Source organism: Tachysurus vachellii, chromosome 5 (genome assembly GCF_030014155.1).
Source record: "Tachysurus vachellii isolate PV-2020 chromosome 5, HZAU_Pvac_v1, whole genome shotgun sequence".
Lineage (NCBI taxonomy): Eukaryota > Metazoa > Chordata > Actinopteri > Siluriformes > Bagridae > Tachysurus > Tachysurus vachellii.
In genome coordinates, this window is record NC_083464.1 from 4,378,150 (window position 1) to 4,399,195 (window position 21,046).

The following is a 21,046-nucleotide window of genomic DNA, read 5'->3' on the forward strand; positions in this document are numbered from 1 at the left end:
AAAATAAATATAAAGTTGCTAAGAGATTATTACGCATAAATAGATATTTTTAATGCCCATATACGGTATTTCAATAAGCATTTTTTTATTTCAGTTAAGAGTTCAAAATTCATCTCTGAGTTTACAATTTGATTCGAAGCCTAAAATCATCTAAGGACTGTTAAGATTCATCAGTGAATGAGTTTCTCAGCAAAATGCAGTCATTTGGAAATTGGCTTCTTAGCAGTCTGGAATTTTGCCATAAGAGCTCCAGTTTAAATAAGGCTGAGTGTGAAGTGCTGATTGCCAAACAATGTCAAATCCGGTCACATTTTTAAAACAACAACAACAACAAAAAAAAAACATTAGCTTGTGAGTGGTTTTGCTTGTGCTATTATCAGCAGGTCAGCGTGAAACACTGTTTCCAGCTTAAACATACCTGCAACTCATTTCACGCAAAAGAATTCACGTCTGCCTTCATAACAACACAAAAGCTAAAAAAAGACTGCAATGATAGGAACGCTTTGATATAATTTCACTAATTACAAAAGCAAGTCTTTTTCCCTTTTAAGTGACCATTTAATGTAATGCACAGCAGTTCATTTTAATTGAATGGTGGAATCGGGATCACAATGACAAAATATTTAGGCCAGCCACTTTGGAGTGAGCTGGTGGAAGCTGGAACAGGGGAGAGAAGGGGAAAAAAAGCCTTTTATAGCCATTTTGGGGTCGTAAAATTCATTAGACCCACTCACTCTCTGTTTCTGTTTCTTTCTCTCTCTCTCTCACACTCTCACACACACACACACACACACACACACACAGAAACAACACTAACAGGGAGAGAGAGAGAGAGAGAGTCTGGAACAGCAAAATTCTCTGTGCATTACTGCCATTAGCTCAAAACCTCAAGAAAAAAGTATCATTAAAGAAAAAGGTTTTTGTGGCAAGAGAGGCTAAATGTGCTCATTTGGAGAATTGTGGTCAGGCTGGTCTCCACTTTATCATCAGCTCTGATTACAGTGTAAGAAAATCCAAGACAACTAGTTTGCAAATGGCAAATTGTAATTAAAATGTGTGATAATAAAAGCATGCTGTAATTTGGCATTTTCTCTTTTGTATGGTTGCTTTTTTTACATATTAATAAAGTCTACTGCTATTACAATGCAAAATAATAGTGGTTGTAATTAAGTATGTTAAATAACTTGACCCTAATCCATTTGTGTGAGTGACCTTATTGGAGGACTGTTCAAGCCCATTGGAGTATATAAACATTATGTACTTAATATTGATGCAAATTTGCCATGGGTGGTAATTTGTCTCTATTTTTTTTTTTTTTAACAATATTAGTCTTTCATTAAAAATTATATTACTTCTATCCCTGCTAAAAAAAAAACAGCATTGCTGGTCCAGCATAAGGTATGTTTTGCATGCTGGGACCAGCTTGGGATGGTGGTATGCTGGTCCAGCATTAGGTGCCTATTGCTGGTGTGCTGGCCGACCAGCCTGGGATGGTGGTATGCTGGTCCAGCATTAGGTGCTGGTTGCTGGTGTGCTGGCCGACCAGCCTGGGATGCTGGTGTGCTGGTCAACATATGTTGTCTTTTGGATGCTAGTACAAAACCCATTTGTTACATATCACATTTCTTAGTGCATATTCATAGTTAAATAAAGATCAAGACAATTTTATATATATGTATATATATATATATATATATATATATATATATATATATATATATATATATATATATATATATATATATATACATACACACACGTGTATATAAGTTTGTTTAAAATATTTATTGGACAATGACATTTGCCACCACACTAATTTACACACGTGCACAAATAACGTTACACAATATAACCTTTACAACACACATTTTTGGTCTTAGCTTCCGCTCTCTTTTAGCGAGGAACAAGTAGTATGTGGTGGTGATGACCATGTTTTTTTAAGAGGTGCTACCCGGAGTCGTTTGCCTTTAGACAACTCCTGCTTTATGTCTTCTTTATTCTCTGAAAAATTATAGAAACAAAATAAGAAACAAAACTATATATCACTCACTTGTTTATATTGTGCAGTGAACGAGTTACGATAAAACAGCTACTGCTTAAGTTACATACCTTTAAGCATTAGTATTTGTGCCCTGAAGAAGTCTTGCTTCCATCGTAGCTACCCAATAAACCTGAGTTTGGTCAAACATGTCGTAGTTAATGTCCTTAATTTCGCTAGGTGAAACAACTGCCGTGCAGCCGTCATCCAGGTACCTCACGTATTCTGATACCCAGTGATCATCAGATTTGTCGTGTAGAAGCGGAAGCTTTTTATTTACACCAAAACAAAATCCTAATTACGGTGGCAAAAACATGATGATCTGGAACACGTGCACTTATACTAATTTCGATAAACACTGTAAGGTATATAATGTAGTCGAAAACATTGCGAGATTTATTTTTGGAAAGTGCAGGAACTACATTTACCTTCGTGAACATAGTTGCTTTAAAGGTTGCATAGCAACGCTGATGCTGGGTAATATCTCTTCACATTACCGCTTTACTAATAAAACAGACAAACAACTTAATAATAATTTCCTAACTGAGACAAATGGATTATGTACCTTAGCATCTACATTTACATTTACAATTACAGCATTTGGCAGACGCCCTTATCCAGAGTGACATACAGAAGTGCTTAAGTCTCTATCATTGATATCTATCATATCATCTACAATATACGTGCATTACTGCTCAGTAATAACCTCCAAATCATTGACTCTGAATGAATTACTACACTCCATACAACATTTAAAACATTTATATTGTGTTAAGCTAGAAGTTTTAAAAAAATGTTTCTTAAGCATAATATTATTTCTTTCTGCTAGTCAAAAAGTAAAGAATGAACAATAACAACAAAAACCGAAAAAAATTGCACACAGTACCACTCAAATTTATACACTCAAACACAGTCAATTACTCATGCCCAAAATCAAAAGTACATGGATCCCAATGGAAGCCAACAACTTAAACACTAGGCTACCACTTCCTTTTTCTTTTTGTTTGCGCATCACCCTATCTATGGAGCACTTCTATAAAATTAAACCAAGTTGACATTCAAGTCTATCAGGAAACCCTAATGATCATATATGTTGCAAGCCTAAGACAAAGCTTGTGAGCGGTGAGACCTTTAAGTAAAATAGCCACATTGTGCAAATTGCACAACAAAAAACATGGAACCAACAACTTAGTCATGTTAGTATGTATCCTTCAGTGAGTCTCTGTCCCAAAAACTCCTTAGTGAAACAACTCTTATAGCGCCTTGATCCACCTGACATTTAATTAACAACACAATGTCCTCCCGAGACAATCCGTAACGATTAGTGTGTGATACTGCCAAACTCTGCTATCTCTGGGACAGCAAAGAAAACAGACATTAGATATTAAATGTAACTTTTTGTGTTACTCTTAACAGAAGTGTCTTTTTCGGTCTTCACCAAATGGCAGAAGCGGGAAAATATAATCACCTCATGCATGGGTGTCTTACATTCAGTCATTAACCTTTCACCCTGTTCCCTAAATGGTCAGTATCAGTCACGAGAAAAGTTGGTTTCACACATGCTCATCAATATTTACACATAAACATTATTATATTACACTTCTTTTAACTTAGAAGTAAAACAAAACTTTGGTAACCAAACTCAGTATGTAATTTACACAGTGTGTCACATGGCTGTTACCTAAGATAAGATGGCAAGAAAACACCCCTGGGAAGTTTAACCCTTACACTTCCCATTGGGTTACATTCACTTCTTTTATATTAAATATTTAGCAATTCTTCCTTCCATTTATTTACATTTATAAATGAATAAAAATTGCATTCCTTATGTTTGAATACCAGACAGATGCAAAAAGCATTTCACTGCATGTCATACTCTGTATGTATGTGTATGTGACAAATAAAATTTGATTTGATTTTGATTTGATTTGATTTGATAACACATGTGCAGACTTTTGGAGTCCACTATAAAGAAAAGCTGTACAGGCAAACATAAGGCAATGGGTATTTCTGTTTCTTCCTTATTAAATAAAATAAAATTACATAATCTGTAAAGATGCCATACATATTTGTGAATTACAAGCCCATGATGCCATAACAGATGCATATGCTGTGCTCAGAATCTAATGGGGATGTGATAGCCTATTGGTTAAGGTGTTGGACTACCTCTCAAACCCCAGATCCACCAAGCTGCCCCTGCTGCACCACCGAACAAGGCCCTTAACATTTAATAGTTTAGTTGTTATCGAATAAGATAAAATGTAAGTTGGGGCATATGCCAAATGGTAAAAATGCAACCTTCCATATTTTGCATAATGCATTGAAGGTCTAAGCATAAGATAAAAAAAAAAAAAAAAACAGAGCTAACTAAATGGAATTTATTGATATTATAACTAAGATTCTAGTATATTGTCAAAAACCCCACAGCTTACTCAGTAAAGGTGAGAACAATTAAAAATCTTGTTTAAGACTGAGAAAATTAAAGATCACCAACTCATGAACCCAAATCATGTTTATTGGTTTAGAGTTTAGTAAAATGCCATTTTATTCTTGTTAATGATTTTGCATATGCTGTAAAAATCTTACAGCCTAAAAATATGTTAGCAATGAAAATACAATATGTAGCAAATTGTTTGTGAACACTTGACCATAAGACTCATACTGTATGTGATGATTGAACATTGCCTTCTAGATATCTTCTGTGCTTTGCCTTATCTTGAATATAGTCAGCTTTATGCATTCATTCATTCATTCATCTTCTACCGCTTATCCGAACTACCTCGGGTCACGGGGAGCCTGTGCCTATCTCAGGCGTCATTGGGCATCAAGGCAGGATACACCCTGGATGGAGTGCCAACCCATCTCAGGGCACACACACACTCTCATTCACTCACGCAATCACACACTACGGACAATTTTCCAGAGATGCCAATCAACCTACCATGTCTTTGGACCGGGGGAGGAAACCGGAGTACCCGGAGGAAACCCCGAGGCACGGGGAGAACATGCAAACTCCACACACACAAGGTGGAGGCGGGAATCGAACCCCGACCCTGGAGGTGTGAGGTGAACGTGCTAACCACTAAGCCACCGTGCCCCCCCAGCTTTATGCAGTTTATCAAATTATAAGATTGCAATCAGGGCATGCATTAATAGTCTTTGTTAGTGAAAAATAGTTTTTCTAGTCATGGATGTAATTATTTAACTGAATCTTTTAACAAAAACATTGATTGACTTTTTAAAAAAACTCTTTAAAAAAAATCTTGACCACTGTTTACACTAAACATAGAAACAATTAATTTCACACTGTCCAAGTAAAACATTTGACTAGCTCATAAATCTTGAAAAGATATTGAAGGCACAAGCTTTTCTCAACATCTGAGACTCTGCTGTGATCGGGCCAATAATCAGACCCATCTAGCCCTGGGTGTCCAGAAGAAAGCCTTTTTGGTGAAAGTCCAGATCAGAACGTTCCAGGCCTTACAGCATCACCGGGGATGTCTCTGATGTGTCCAGGGCACATACTGCTTTCGCTTCTCCATTAGTAAGCTTAATGTGGTTAGAGAGTAAGACAAACAGCTGTTCCATAGTATGATAAGATGATAGAAGATCAGCTGGGACACATTAAGAGCTGCAGTGATCATTACACTATGTCTTGTTCCATATTAAGGCTACAGTTATGAGAGATCTCTGATTGTGTCAAAATTAACAGCCATTTCAAAAGCCAAAGCCAAAATTGTACAGGTAGCAAAATAAATAGGCTATTAGTAATAAACTGTTGAAAACAAAAACATTTTCTCTACACTATTAGCAATTATATTTGCCAGCTTCAAGTTCAGTAGCATAAAATAAATCTTTAGGACTGTTTAGCAGTAAAGACCTACAGTCGTATGCAAAAGTTTAGGAACCCCTGACAAGTTCCATGATTTTCATTTATAAATATTTGGGTGACTGGATCAACAATTTAATTTTTATCTAGCAAATAACTGAAGGACACAGTAATATTTCAGTAGTGAAATAAGTTTATTGGATTAACAGAAAATGCGCAATATGCATCAAAACGAAATTAAACAGGTGCATAAATTTGGGCACTCTAACAGAAAAATCACATCAATATTTAGTAGAGCCTCCTTCAGCAGAAATAACAGTCTCTAGATGCTTCCTATAGCCTGTAATGAGTGTCTGGATTCTGGATGAATGTATTTTGGACCTAACCTTTTGCATACGACTGTATTATCACATTACTGTTGGACAAAATATGTATGCTGTGTGTGCCTCCATTATAAGTGCCGTCATTAAAAGAGCAAATATTTTACTTTTTACTTCACTTTTCTGAAGAAAATATACAGTAATAAAACAATTTGGGAATAATGTTGCAGGAAAACCCCATACCAATTATTTGGCTATAACAGCACTTCCCAATGGGTTTTATTTCTTTTAAAGGCAGGGTCTCCAATTTTTGAGAAATGCTTCAGAAAACTGAGTTGGGGCGAATAAAAACAAAAATCAAAACAAACGTGTAGCCAATTAGCAGAAAGGGGTGGGCGGGGCTTGTCAATATGCGGCGGAGAGAGTGTTCAGTGTGCATGTGTGACATCAGCAGAAAGCGGTTTTAACATTGACATGGAGGATAAAAACAAAGAAAGAAAGTGTAGAAAGGCTTACGATAAGGCAAGAAGTAGGACCATGTTAATATAGGATCAGCTTTCCAGCGCTGGAGAGAACTGAAGGAGCAGGAAGTTGGCCGCATATTCACAGATTCGAGTTTCCCGAGTCAATAACTCCTGAGATAAACGCTGTTACTACACAAACAAATAACCTCTTTTCTATCGTAGTAATGTAGAGAGGCAGCTACAACCACGTTTTGCTAGCAGCTTTTAGCTCAGGAGTTATTGACTCGGGAAACTCAAATCTGTGAATATGTGGCCAACTTTACTTAAGACACCGAGGTTGCTTTTTTCCTTCTCAATAGGTGAGTAACGTTGGCTTGCTTTGTTTCACAGAACTAATATATGCCGTCCTTTGCATGATTATGTTTGTGTGTCATTTTTGCTTGTTTGCTTCTCTGCAATCGTATTGTTCTTCCCTTCAGCTATGATAGACACATTTCTTTCCATTATTTGCCTGGGTTACGTATGTATATGTGGGCAGAGCTATCAATACAGGGGTGGGACCCATTTGGGTTAGGGGCGTGTTTGTTTTGGTGATTTAAAATGTCAACATTGGTTTTCAAAAATCGGAGACCCTGCCTTTAATGTATACTTTCGCTTTTTGCTCCTAAGGCATTAAATAAGGAGCAACACATCAAATATTTTGTATCCATTTACAGCTAAATGTAATGTTGTGGAATGTAAATTCCAGTTCTCACATGTTATAGCAGCTATGTATGAACAGTCGTTCCCTCTTCGCTCAATTTGAAGAAGAAGAAAAAGAAGAAGAAGGCCTTTGTCATTTTATTTTCCTGCATACAACGAAATTACGAGCGCTGCTCCTGATTGGTGTAAGAAAAACAGACATAATTGTTCATTAATATGACAAAAAAATAAAAAATAAAATAAAAAAAACTTTTAATGCTACTAAGAAATCACAAAGCTTACAATCCTCTGTCTTGAAGACTATTGAATGGAAAACCTATTAACAATTGGGTAAACAAAACATAACACCTGATCACTTTTTGCATAAATACCAAACCTGACAGAAAATTTCACCATAGCAAAGATTATTTGTCTCTTTGTTAGCAGCTCCAATCCTGCAGGTGCTGTTACTATAGAAACAATAATGTATTGAATGTACATATTAATATATACTTATGATGTGTATCTGCTGTTAGAGATTTATAACAGCTTCTGACCAGTCAGATTAATAAATTCAACACCACTGTGGTCTTGAAATTAGGAAAAAAAAAAAAAAAAGTGGTAGTAAACAATTTAATTTAGATGTCTATTTCTAATACTAAGGGGTCAGTTAGCATTAACATTCTCTTAACATGCTATCACAAATAACACAAGTTTTTTTCTTCTCATGAATCTCACATTATAGAGCTGCATTCCTATTCACATATTCATGAGTTATGAATAAAGAGCTCAAGGGCAGTTGCTATTTTTATGAGCCATTACACAGAGCAGTTGTTAATGCAGCTGTTTATTCGAGCAATTATACATATATTTACTTCTCATTTATATGTGTACACTTGTGTATTGTGTAGATTTAGATTTTTTTTCTCAGATGTTCACAATTGTACCAAGAAAATCCATGTTCGCCATGAAGGAAAAAAAACACACCCCAGTTTAAAACACACACACAATAAGGATCCTACTGTGCTACGTATACAAACACATATCTTCACTGTCCAAAAGAAAATAAAAAGAGCATGGGATCACATGACTTACAACTCATTGCTATTCAACTCATTTAGCCAGCTAGCATGTGGTTGTTTCTACAGATAATGAGCCTTACTAATCATTCTTTGTCAAGTTGTGTGTAAATGTTATTTTCTTAAACCAAACCGACAGATTTATGCCATTTTTTTTTATTTTTCATATTTGAATGTGTATGTTGATGAATAGCTATTACCCTAACAGCTTCTGTTTTAGTAATATTAATTATGTTGATTGGACTGCCTTGATTTATAGCAAGTTTAACATTTAATTTTAATTGCACAAACTTGGGTTATCTTGCTCTCTATCTCTCAAGTCAAGAAGTTTTTATTGTCATTTCAACCATATAAAGTTGTGCTCAAAAGTTTGCATACCCTGAAAGAAAGTGTAAATCATTGCCATTTATTTGGAAAATATGACTGATAATGCAAAAGAATTCTTTCTTATTTTAGGATAGTGGTCACATGAAGTCATAAGTTATTACATAGTTGTTTGACTCCTTTTTAAAACCTAATGATAACTGAAATCAATTAAACAACTGTGATCGAAAGTTTACATATCCTTGAATGTTTGGCCACATAATAAAACATACAGGTTGACACAATGAAATATCTCAAGACTTGAAAATTCCAGTCAGTACTGTTCAAAATATGATAGACAGGTGGAAAATAAGAGGTTCTGTTGATACTAAGCCACGATCAGGTAGACTAAGAAAGATTTCACTCACTACTGCCAGAATAATTGTTCTTCCACACAAACCAACAAACAACTTTGAGAGAAATACAGGCTGCTCTGGAAAAAAAAAATGGTGTTGTTAGCACAATAAGGAGGTACTTGAACACAAATGACCTGCAAGGGGAAGTTACTAGAAGAAAGCCGTTACTATGCCAATGCCACAAAAATGCCTGCCTTCAGTATGCCAAACAGCACCTAGACAAGACTTACAGCTTCTGGAGTCATTTGGAGAGGAGTCAACAAGGCCTACGGTGAATAGTACACCAGCCCCACTGTATAGCATGGTAGTGGATCTCTTATGTTCTGGGGCTGTGTGAGCTCCAGTGGCACAGGGAATTTACTTAAAATTGATGGCAAGATGAATGCAGCATGTTCTGAAAATACTGGCAGACAATTTGCAATCTACAGCATGAAAGCTGCACATGGAAAGTTCTCAGATGTCATTGATCCAAAGCACAAGGCAAAGTTGACCCTCCAATGGCTAAAGCAGAAAAAGTTGAAAGTTCTGGAGTGGCCATCAAAGTCCCCTGACATCAATATTATTGAGCCATTTGGGGAGATCTCAAACCTGCAGTTTGTGCAAGACAACCAAAAAATTTAACATTTTGCTAAAAAGAAGGGGCAGCTCTACAACCTGAAAGAATTAAGGACCTCAGGCACAATTGTTAAAAAAAAAAAAAAAAAGACTGCACGCCATCATTGCTGCTAAAGGGGGCAATACATGATATTAAGAACTAAAAAAAAGGTATGCAAACGTTTGAACAGGGATTATTTCATTATTTTCTTTTTAGTTTTGATTTGTTTGATGATTGTGCCATTTTATTATGCCTTAAATATTAACCTGAGTTCAATAAGAAATAAAAAATGTTTCGCCTTCTCACTCATGTTTTCTTTAAAACATGGTACACATTGGCAAATTCTCCCAAGGTATGCAAACTTTTGAGCACAACTGTATAGCTGACAGTATACACACTGAAATGAAACAATGTTTCTACAGGACCATGATGCTTCAAAAAAAAAAAAAAAAAAAAAAAAAAAAAAAGAAAAAGAAAAAGACAAATTTACATAAAACACAGAGCTAGTATGTTGTCCTTGCCACATAAAGTGCAATGTGTGCAACCCCAGTGCAATCAGTGCAAGACAAAAGACAGATTATATTTATACATGTATATTTATATATTTGGAATTGTGTGGCCCTCGCCAACTTCAGTAATCAAACAAATAACCTCAGATACAAACATACAAACAACAAAGAAAATCACACAAGAGATTTTCTGAATGATGAAGCACAATAATGATCAAAGACAAAATTCCCCCTCCCACAGAAAAAAATTATAATAAATGAATAAATAAATAAAAGAAGAAAACAAAATGTCACAGATGCTTCTTAAGGAAATTCTTTGTACTGTGAAATGCTGCTTCTACAATCTTCACCCAAACCACTGGTGACGGGTCAAACTTTAAGGAATCCTAGGGGTGAACATAACAGTATTTTGACCATAAATGTGTGCTGTTGCATAGTGTGTAGATGGTAAACCAATTTAAATGTTTTGCCCTTCATTACGAATACAGTGAGTTTGCTTGTGTTTAGGAAGTTGGAGAACCTCAGAGATTCGGGATCTTTGATAAGTGAAATTAAGACTTGGGTGACAGTTCCACTGTCTGTTTCATAGTCAGAAGGTTTTCACTGGACCTCTCCTTCAAAATGAGTTGAAAGAGAAACACTTCAAGTCACTCAAGGTACAAAGATTTATTACAAAAATAGGACATCAAAAGGATATACACAAAACACAGACATAAAATGATATGTAAATAACTAAATAAGATGTTAACAGCCAACTCACACTAACTATATTAACTAGTTTCCTAGCATGTGGCAGGCCCTTAAAGCGTAAGGAGACATCTCCCTGATAATTCACACTGGAAAGCAAAAAAACACCACAATTCAAATAAAACTAACAACTCAAAACATAAATCCTCACTCATAACCACATCAAGAAAACATGGCAAACATAGATCCCATACACAGAAAGGCCCGCACACATACAGAAAGCAAGCACTAAAAATCAAGCTGGCGACATAAGGCTGGGAAGGTGTTATTAAAAAAAAAGAAATACAAAAACAAAACCCCAGCCAACCGGACTCGTACACAAACAATCCACAAAGTACACGTGCTGTCACCATGCAGCACACACCTCTGAGACCGGCCAGCCAGGGAACCAAACAAAACAACACAGGAGAAGCAGCAATTGACTCAAATCTAAAACAGAAGAAAACAAAATTAACAATACATCCTATATTTTATTAAAACACTTAACATTTAAAGGGGGCACGGTGGCTTAGTGGTTAGCACGTTCGCCTCACACCTCCAGGGTCGGGGTTCGATTCCCGCCTCCACCTTGTGTGTGGAGTTTGCATGTTCTCCCCGTGCCTCGGGGGTTTCCTCCCCCGGTCCAAAGACATGCATGGTAGGTTGATTGGCATCTCTGGAAAAATTGTCCCTAAATAAACAAATCAAACAATATAAGAATAACCAGCCAGCCTACCTCATCTGGGGCAAATTCAGACACAACCAAACAAGGCAGCATTATATCCCATGTGCTTTTAAAACAAGGCCCAAATCTTGAAGCCTCTTCCCAGTGCCTGCTTAAAAAGTCTTGGAATAATTAGTCTACCACACACCCCCCTACTGGTAGGCACTTGCCTGGTTACATAATGGCTGGCCATTGATTTTGTGGGCAGTTGTTGGTGTGGTATTTTTTGCCTCAAACAAAGCATCTGATCTGAAATTGTATGCAGGCCATAAGCTTCAGAATCTTGATCAATCAGACTGGCTTCTATGTAAAACAATACACATCTCTGTGTATTGGCAGTTATTGGCATTATAAAATCATGAAATAAAATTAAAGCTAATGCCTTATTGTGTTCTTTGCTTTATATTGAAATATTGGTATACATAATAATAAAAAGACTGGAAACTACTTGGTTTTTGTATGTTGTGTTTCTTTATTTGTTCATTCTAAATTTAAAATAAACATGCCAAAATAGCACATGAATTATTTCCACATTCATAATTTTTTATTTATATTTTGAAAATTAAGAGGGGAAAAAGGATTAACAAAACCTAATAATTTTCTGCTTACTAAATCAACAAAGATTGATAATTTTCTGTTCTGTGCTCATAATCTTGCAGATGTTACGAGGTTTGTTGCTGCTTGTATGCTGAAACATCTCCTACTTCAAAAACATGTTTACACAGCACTAGACAGCCCATTGGTATCATTTCTCTTAATCAAGAACAGAAGGTGTTTAAGGATTGGGAATCTGTCTATGAAGTAGTCTCGGGTAGAGAGAACATCTGGACCACTGTATCTGAAATGGTATGTTAGCCAAAGCTGTTAGGATAACTGCAGGTACACATGGCAGCATGTGAGGTCAGAGCATAGCAAGTGTATTGTAAAGAAACTTAAAAGTTAAACCAACAGTTATTACAACTAAAAACTTTTAAATGAGCTTCATGAAGCTGCATTGCTTAAAAATGCCCCTAAAGAGATTATCTTCTTGTTTAAGAACTCATTTAAAAGTTTTAAATGTGATAATAGAGGAAATACATTTTTTTTTCTCATCCATTGTGGTTCATGTGAGGCAGTGATTCTCAGTTGTTATCCATAGGCTCCTCTGTGCCACAGTGCTTTGTGAAATCTCAGTGCTAATACACCTTTAATAAGGCTAATTCAGCTCATAAACATCTGTTTCATTAGTACAGTACAGGAGGGAAAACAGAGTCTATGGCCACTTTTTAATTTATGTTCACTGTAACAAATATAGTTTCTAGTGTTTTTCTTTAACTTTGTAGCTCATAGAGGAATGCATATGGTGTTGTTTGCAAACCAAAGTCAATGTGAATGGCCAAGAAATCTCAAACTTTTTGTTTGTTAAATACATTTCTGTTTACCTGATCTTGCCAAGGTCACTTCCCATTCAAGCAAAACGTACAACAAAAAATATTTAAATAACACCAAATAGTAGGTAGCAATTACTGTAATACCATGGACCAGTTGCACCAGATGAACATACTTTCAGTTCATAAAATCAACAATAACAATCATGATATATTGTTAAAGAACTTTATATCCAGATTTGAGAGTAGAGTCTTGTTTTAAAACTATTGCTGGATAGAATTTCACTCACAATTCAGGCACTTAAAGTACATCAAGACTAGTGCACTTAAATTACATCAAGACTACCTTAAGTGACTGCAAATCACGGAATAATATATTTCAACATTACTAGACAATCAGAAACACAGTCTGACAAAAAAACTAAACTGATGAACATGTCTTAAGACACAGTGCAGTGGTTAATGTTCATCTTTTCTTGTAGCAAAATAAAATATCATAATATAAAATATAATAAAATATTAATGAATTAATGATACTGTAGATAAATGAAGACATTCAAGAAAAACACGCTTTACAGTGAAGTGGTGACTTCATTGAAGAATATGACATTTATTTATTAAATTGATATGAACTACTTCTGTGAAAATTAAATTAAAATAATTAACAGTGTTTTGATTGCGTGAGTAAATGAAAGTGTGTGTGTGCCCTGTGATGGGTTGGCACTCCGTCCAGGGTGTATCCTGCCTTGATGCCCGATGACGCCTGACGCACAGGCTCCCCGTGACCCGAGGTAGTTCGTATAGGCGGTAGAAAATGAATGAATGAATGAATGAATGAATGACCAGTGTTTTGGTAAAATAAAAATCAATAAAAAAAGTAAACAAATGTCTGCAAATACAATCTGTATTCTGAATACATATAACTGTTTACATAAAGAAAGAGATTGCTAGGCTATTGTATATACAAATAATTTATACTGTTTGAATACTTTCTTTTATACATGTTCCTTTATAGAAACTGTAATATGGCAAGGTGATCCTAGACCACAACCATGTAAACAAACTATAACAAAATAATAATATGCATGGTAGCATGCATTTCAAACAAAATATTTGGGCTGCATTATTTATGACACACTGTTGGTGCTCAATTAACTGATTTGAATTGTCCATCCTGTATCTTCAGGTAAACACTCCTCAAAATCTATGTTCATTGCATCAAATGCACAAAACAGGTAGACGCAATCAACATCTGGCTATTGTTTGCATAGGGGTTATCACGTTTACACAAACAAAACTTTAAAATATTAGAGCCCAAGAGAAAAAATTATGTCTATTTCCTGCAAGGTAATGAAAATGCGTGATGAGTGATGAGGAAAGAAATGTCACATGGACTGATGAAGCTACTCATTTACTCAAGGACAATACCTTCCCTAATGAGCAGGTCAGGGTTCCTACCTGACAAATGAATGTGAAAGATAGAGGCAGCTAGTTTTCTTTCCTTCAAAATAGATTTTTTTCAATAATCAGCAACTGAAGAAGCCTCTCTCAATTCATAATCAGCATCACACAAGCCATAGTTCCCATACAGTAACTATTACACATTGCAAGCAAGTACGTAAATGACAACAATCTGGACAGCACTATGGCCCATTAAAAAAGTGCACACTCTCTCAGAATGCTTTTCACACACAAAGAATAAGAGGATGAAACCGATACTCTTGAATCAGCCCAAATGCAGGTGGTCTTAGAAGAAATCAGCTAAGATCAGCAACTGAACCCATTGTGATACTACATGTAGTGGTAGTCTGAAATGTATACTGTTGAATTTTAAAGGTTAAATAAGATATTGTGTGTGTCTGTGGATGTTGGGCCCAAAGACATAGTCATATCGTCTCAGAGATCTTAGGAGCTAAAGGGAAGAGCAGACAGCACCCCTGTTCTCACTTTTACAAGAGTTATACACTTTCAATAAAAACCCAAAGACCACTTCAGGTTGAGGAAATGATACTAGTAGAAAAGGACACATAAATTGGGCATTGAAGTATTTCTGTTGTGTGTATTCAAAATGCAATATATTATTTATTTTTTCCTAATGTCTATAAAATTGTTGCCATTTTTATTGTATTAAACTTTTATAACTTTGTTGGGCACATTCACATGTTTGCAGTTTAATTTTTTATGTATGAATTTATTCATCGTCTTTCACTCCTATTTTGCTTTCTCCCATTCTAAGGACTGGTTTTAATAGTCCAAAAATATATAACTAGTTTTGAATTTTGGACACCTATTTGAGGATGCCATAATTTTTTTACACATACTGTACATACTGTATCTTGAAGACAAAAAACCCCAAAACAAAATAAGCAATAGAAGATATGAAAGGAAGAATTAATTAACATTTTTCTTATTTGTGTTTATTGTAATGACATCTAAAAAGGAACACTGAAATAAATAATATTCTAGTATATTGTCTATATACTGATGCATGTGGAGTAGTAGTGAACATGCACATCAACTAATAGCACTTAATTGAGCATGTCCTATTATTTTGCATTTTATTTATGATTATCCTTAAGATATAAGAAGTTAAAACAAGATCTAGAAATTGTAATATGTCCGCATTTTATTCTATTAAACTGTCAGTTAACCAGTTTGAACTGTTAAATTAACGAGTTATTGGTAATATTTCTATCAATATAAGAAGCTTTCTGAAAGTTTGAATGATCAACTTCTACTGGGTTTATGGCCCACCAAAGGTTCATTCAATATTTCATTCATTCATTCATCTTCTACCGCTTATCCGAACTACCTCGGGTCACGGGGAGCCTGTGCCTATCTCAGGCGTCATCGGGCATCAAGGCAGGATACACCCTGGATGGAGTGCCAACCCATCGCAGGGCACACACACACTCTCATTCACTCATGCAATCACACACTACGGACAATTTTCCAGAGATGCCAATCAACCTACCATGCATGTCTTTTTACCGGGGGAGGAAACCGGAGTACCCGGAGGAAACCCCCGAGGCACAGGGAGAACATGCAAACTCCACAGACACAAGGCAGTGGCGGGAATCGAACTCACAACCCTGGAGGTGTGAGGCGAACGTGCTAACCACTAAGCCACCATGCCCCCCTTCATTCAATACTTATTTAATGAAATTAATAATCCTGGGTAAGCATAAATTTGCAGTCTACCCAGATAACACTTGCAATTGAGAAATGAATAAAGTGCCATATTCATGTAGATAATATTGGTCTCAAATAGCAATAAAGCTGATATATTTTGTATTCTCAGCTTCCAGCTCAAAGTTTGGTCTGATTTTCCAATTCAATTCAATTCAAGTTTATTTGTATAGCGCTTTTTACAATAGACATTGTCTCAAAGCAGCTTTACAGAACATAAACATAGAACAGAAGGAAAACATGAGGAATAATATAAAGAATTAATATAATAAATATAAAAAATTGATATATATAGTTCGCAATGTGTATGTGTTTATCCCCAATGAGCAAGTCTGAGGTGACTCAGGCAGCAGTGGCAAGGAAAAACTCCCTTAAATTGGTAAAGGAAGAAACCTTGAGAGGAACCAGACTCAAAGGGGAACCCATCCTCATATGGGTGACACTGGAGGGTGTGATTATAAATATACAGTCAAACAGATGTTGTATTGGTGTAAGGACCACATGGAGTTCAGCTCTCCTCTTTAGTATCACAGAGTATAAACTGGAGCTGGTAGGTCTGTAGATGTCTCAGGATTCTCACAGAGTCGGCCTCATCTCAGTGGAGGTCGAAAATCTTCATCGCACGTAAGACAATCGGAGCTGGTTACAATGTCTGGATGCCTCGTTATTGGTAGAAAGAGAAGCAGTGGAGAGGGATTAACATATCTGCTGTTCATAAAGATGTGCAAGTCTGATGTAATAGTGCACAATATTATGGGATGTATTATGTGTACGAGTGACTAAAGAGATGAGTTTTTAATCTATATTTGAACTGGAAAAGTGTGTCTGAGCTCTGAACACTATCAGGAAGACTATTCCAGAGTTTGGGAGCTAAATAAGAAAATGCTCTACCACCTTTAGTGGACTTAGATATTCTGGGAACTACCAGAAGTCCTGTTTTGTGATCTCAGAGAGTGCGAAGGACTGTAACGTGTTAGAAGACTAGCTAGATACATGGGAGCTAAACCATTAAGAGCCTTGTATGTAAGTAGAAGCAGTTTGTAATCAATTCTAAACTTAACAGGTAGCCAGTGTAGAGATGATAAAATTGGGGTTATATGGTCATACTTTCTTGTCCTACTGAGAACTCTGGCAGCTGCATTTTGGACTAACTGTCACCTATTTATTAAAGATGCAGGACAACCACCTAGTAACGCATTGCAATAGTCCAGTCTAGAGGTCATGAAAGCATGAACTAGCTTCTCAGCATCAGATACAGACAGGATATTTCTCAGCATGGCAATACTTCTAAGGTGGAAGAAGGCTGTTTTTGTAGTATGAGTGATATGATATTCAAAAGACAAGTTGCTGTCTAATATAACACCCAGGTCTTTTACTGTCGAGCTACTAGTAACAGTACATCCCTCTAAATGGAAGTTAAATTGTGAGAGTTTCTGTGTGCTGGTTTTTGGACCTATAAGTAGTATTTCTGTCTTATCAGAGTTTAACAACAGAAAATTGCAGCTCATCCAGACTTTTATCTCTCTAAGGCATCTAGTTAACATGGACACTTTAGCTATTTCATCTGCTTTTGATGAGATATATAACTGTGTCTCATCAGCATAGCAGTGGAAACTAATCCCATGTCTTCTAATAATGTTCCCTAATGGAAGCATGTATATCAAGAAGAGCAGAGGTCCTAGAACTGATCCATGAGGGACCCCATAATTAACTGGCAATAAACTGGAGGATTCACCATTTAATTCCACAAAATGGTATCAATCAGACAGGTATGATCTAAACCAACTTAATGGCTGTCCATGAATACCTGTGTAATTTTGTAAGTGATCTAGGAGAATATTGTGATCTATAGTGTCGAATGCAGCACTAAGGTCAAATAGAATTAATAGAGACATACAGTCTTTGTCCGAAGCTAAGAACAAGTTGTTTGTGACTTTTACAAGTGCAGATTCTGTGTTATGATGGGGCCTGAAACCTGATTGAATCTCTTCGAGGAAGAATATTGTTCTCCTGTAATAAGGAACTCGGTTGAACAGACACAACCTTTTCAAGTATTTTAGACATAAACGGAAGTTGTGAAATAGGTCTGTAATTTGATAGTTAATTTGGATCTAAATTAGGTTTTTTGATGAGTGGCCTAATAACTGCCAACTTGAAGGATTTAGGGACGTAACCTAAAGATAACGAGGAGTCAATAATATAAAGAAGAGGCTCACCAGCTTTATGTGACACTTCTTTCAGTAATTTAGTTGGAATGGAGTCTAGTGAACAAGTTGTTGATTTAGCTGTAGTAATAAGCTTATCTAACTCTACCTGTCCTGTACTTGTAAAGCACTGTAGTTGTGTGTCTAGAGCCTTAGGTGAGACTGGGTCACTAGTTGCTCTCATATGTTGAGCATCACCTATTTTATTCCTGATACTTTCGATTTTATCAGTGAAGAATCTCATAAAATCCTCACTACTGAACTGTGATGGAATAGTGTGTTCAGATTTCTGTTTTTTTGTTAAATAAATACATTTTTGTGCTTTTGTGTTTTTGTGCTAAATAAAAACCTGGGATTGTTCTGGTTATTTTCTATGAGTTGGCTCAGGTGCTCAGCCCTGGCAGCTTTTAGAGCCTGTCTATAGGTGGACATACTTTCCTTATACACAATTCTAAAAACTATAAATTCTAAAAAAAAAAATAATAAATTCTAAAAAATTTAGATTTTCTCCACTTTCGCTTGAGGTTATGGGTCTCTCTTGAGGGTGTGAGCTTTTTATCTCTAACCTTCTTTAATCAGATTGGGGCAACAGTGTCTAATGTGCGAGTGAATATAGCGCCTATGCTGTTAGTCATTACATCTAGATCATTTCTGTCTAAGGGTACAGTAAGATGTCCAGACAGGTCAGGTAGGTTATTTGTGAATCTGTCTTTAGTGGTCGGAATAATAGTTCTACAGAGTCGATAACGTGGTGGGACACAGTTAGTCTGTTCTACAGATAGTGTGAACATTATGAGGTAATGGTCTGTGATGTCATCACTTTGAGGTATGATATCTATATCAGTGACATCTATTCTGTGTGATATTACTAAATCTAGTGTATGATTAAGATGATGAGTTGCTCTAGTGATGTGTTGTTTAAGCCCAAATGAGTTTAGTAAGTCCACAAATGTGAGTCCTATAGCATCGTTTGTGTCGTCAACATGAATGTTAAAATCTCCTACAATTAACACTTTATCAAAGTTAACCAATAGGTCTGAAAGAAAATCTGCAAATTCTCTAAGGAAATCAGTGTAGGGACCTGGGGGTCTGTACATGGTCGATAGAGCAAGAGACATCAGGGATTTTTTTGTGTGCATGTGCGATAGTGTAACATTAAGAACAAGCACTTCAAAAGAGTCAAATCTATAACGTGTTCTCTCGGTAAAAGTAAGGTAATCATTAAAGATAGTGGCGACACCACCTCCACAACCAGTCTGACGAGGCTCGTGCTTATACAGTAGATATATCCTGATGGTGTAGACTCATTTAGACCGATGTAGTCATTTGGTTTAAGCCATGTTTCTGTAAGGCAGAGTGCAGTAAGGCTATTTTCTGAGACGATTTCATTTACAATAAGTGCTTTGGGTGCAAGTGACCTAATGTTCAGAAGCCCAAACTTTAGGAACTGTTTTTGTTTGTTTCTTTGGCATTTTTCTGGTCCAATTACAGTAAGATTATTTCGAGAACTTCTCACGCATTTACTTTTTGATCTCACTACTCGGGGAACAGACACAGTTTCTATAGGATGAGCTATGTGTGCATTTGTGTCAATGTGTTGAGGTGAAGGATGGCTATTAAAATTTAGATTTAAATCATAGTTTACCAGTCAGAAGGTGTGCAGCGCTCTGGAAATGTGGTCCAAGAGGATCTCCACTCCAACTCTGCTGGGGTGCAGGCCGTCAGCACGGAACAGCCTAGGACGCTCCCAGAAAATTCCAGTTATCAATAAAGAGTAAATTCTGAGCCTGACACCATGACTGTAGCCATTCTTTAAAGCAAACAGTCTACTGAATCTTTCAATTCCTCGCTGGTACGTTGGAAGCGGTCCGGACACAATGATCCTCGCCATGGGCGCTGTGCTGCAAACCGCCTCCACCAGGGTGTTGAAGTCCCTCTTCAGGATCTCCGACTGCCTCAGGCTGGTGTCATTAGTGCCGGCATGAAGAACCACAGCTCTGGTGTTCCTGCTCACAATCCCAGGTACCTGTGCAGCAACATCAAGAACACGAGCACCAGGTAAACAGTGAGTGCGAGCATTACCTTTAGCTACAGTAGCACGGACGTGGCGGACGATGGAGTCTCCGATGATCACAGCGTCGTGGTTCGTCTCGCGAAGGGGGGCGAATCAGTTCCAGCTGGGAAACTCGAAGACCGGCGGCGGTGGAGGGGGAGAGTTCCTCGACCGTGGCCTGGCTCGTGTCCTCCGCTGCTGCACCCAGGATCCGCGGTACCCTGGCACCGGAGTGAACAGCGCCGGGGCAGGCAGCTTCCTGGGTGTGCTCGGCCTGGACAAAGAAACACATGAAGTACAGGTGGAGGGAGTAGTAATTACACGTCGGGAGTTTACCTGAAACAGGTGAGCGACCGACTGGGGAGCTTCCAGCGCGGCTTTCCGCTCCTGCAGCTCAACCTGCTTCACCTGTAGGTCGCAGATCTGCTTCTCCATGGATTCCAGTTCCACTGAGTGCAGCTCGAAACTGTCCTCACCTGCACTCAAAGGCAGAGACACAACCGACATCATGATATAGAGCAAGTACAACAGAGATGATTGGTGTGAAAA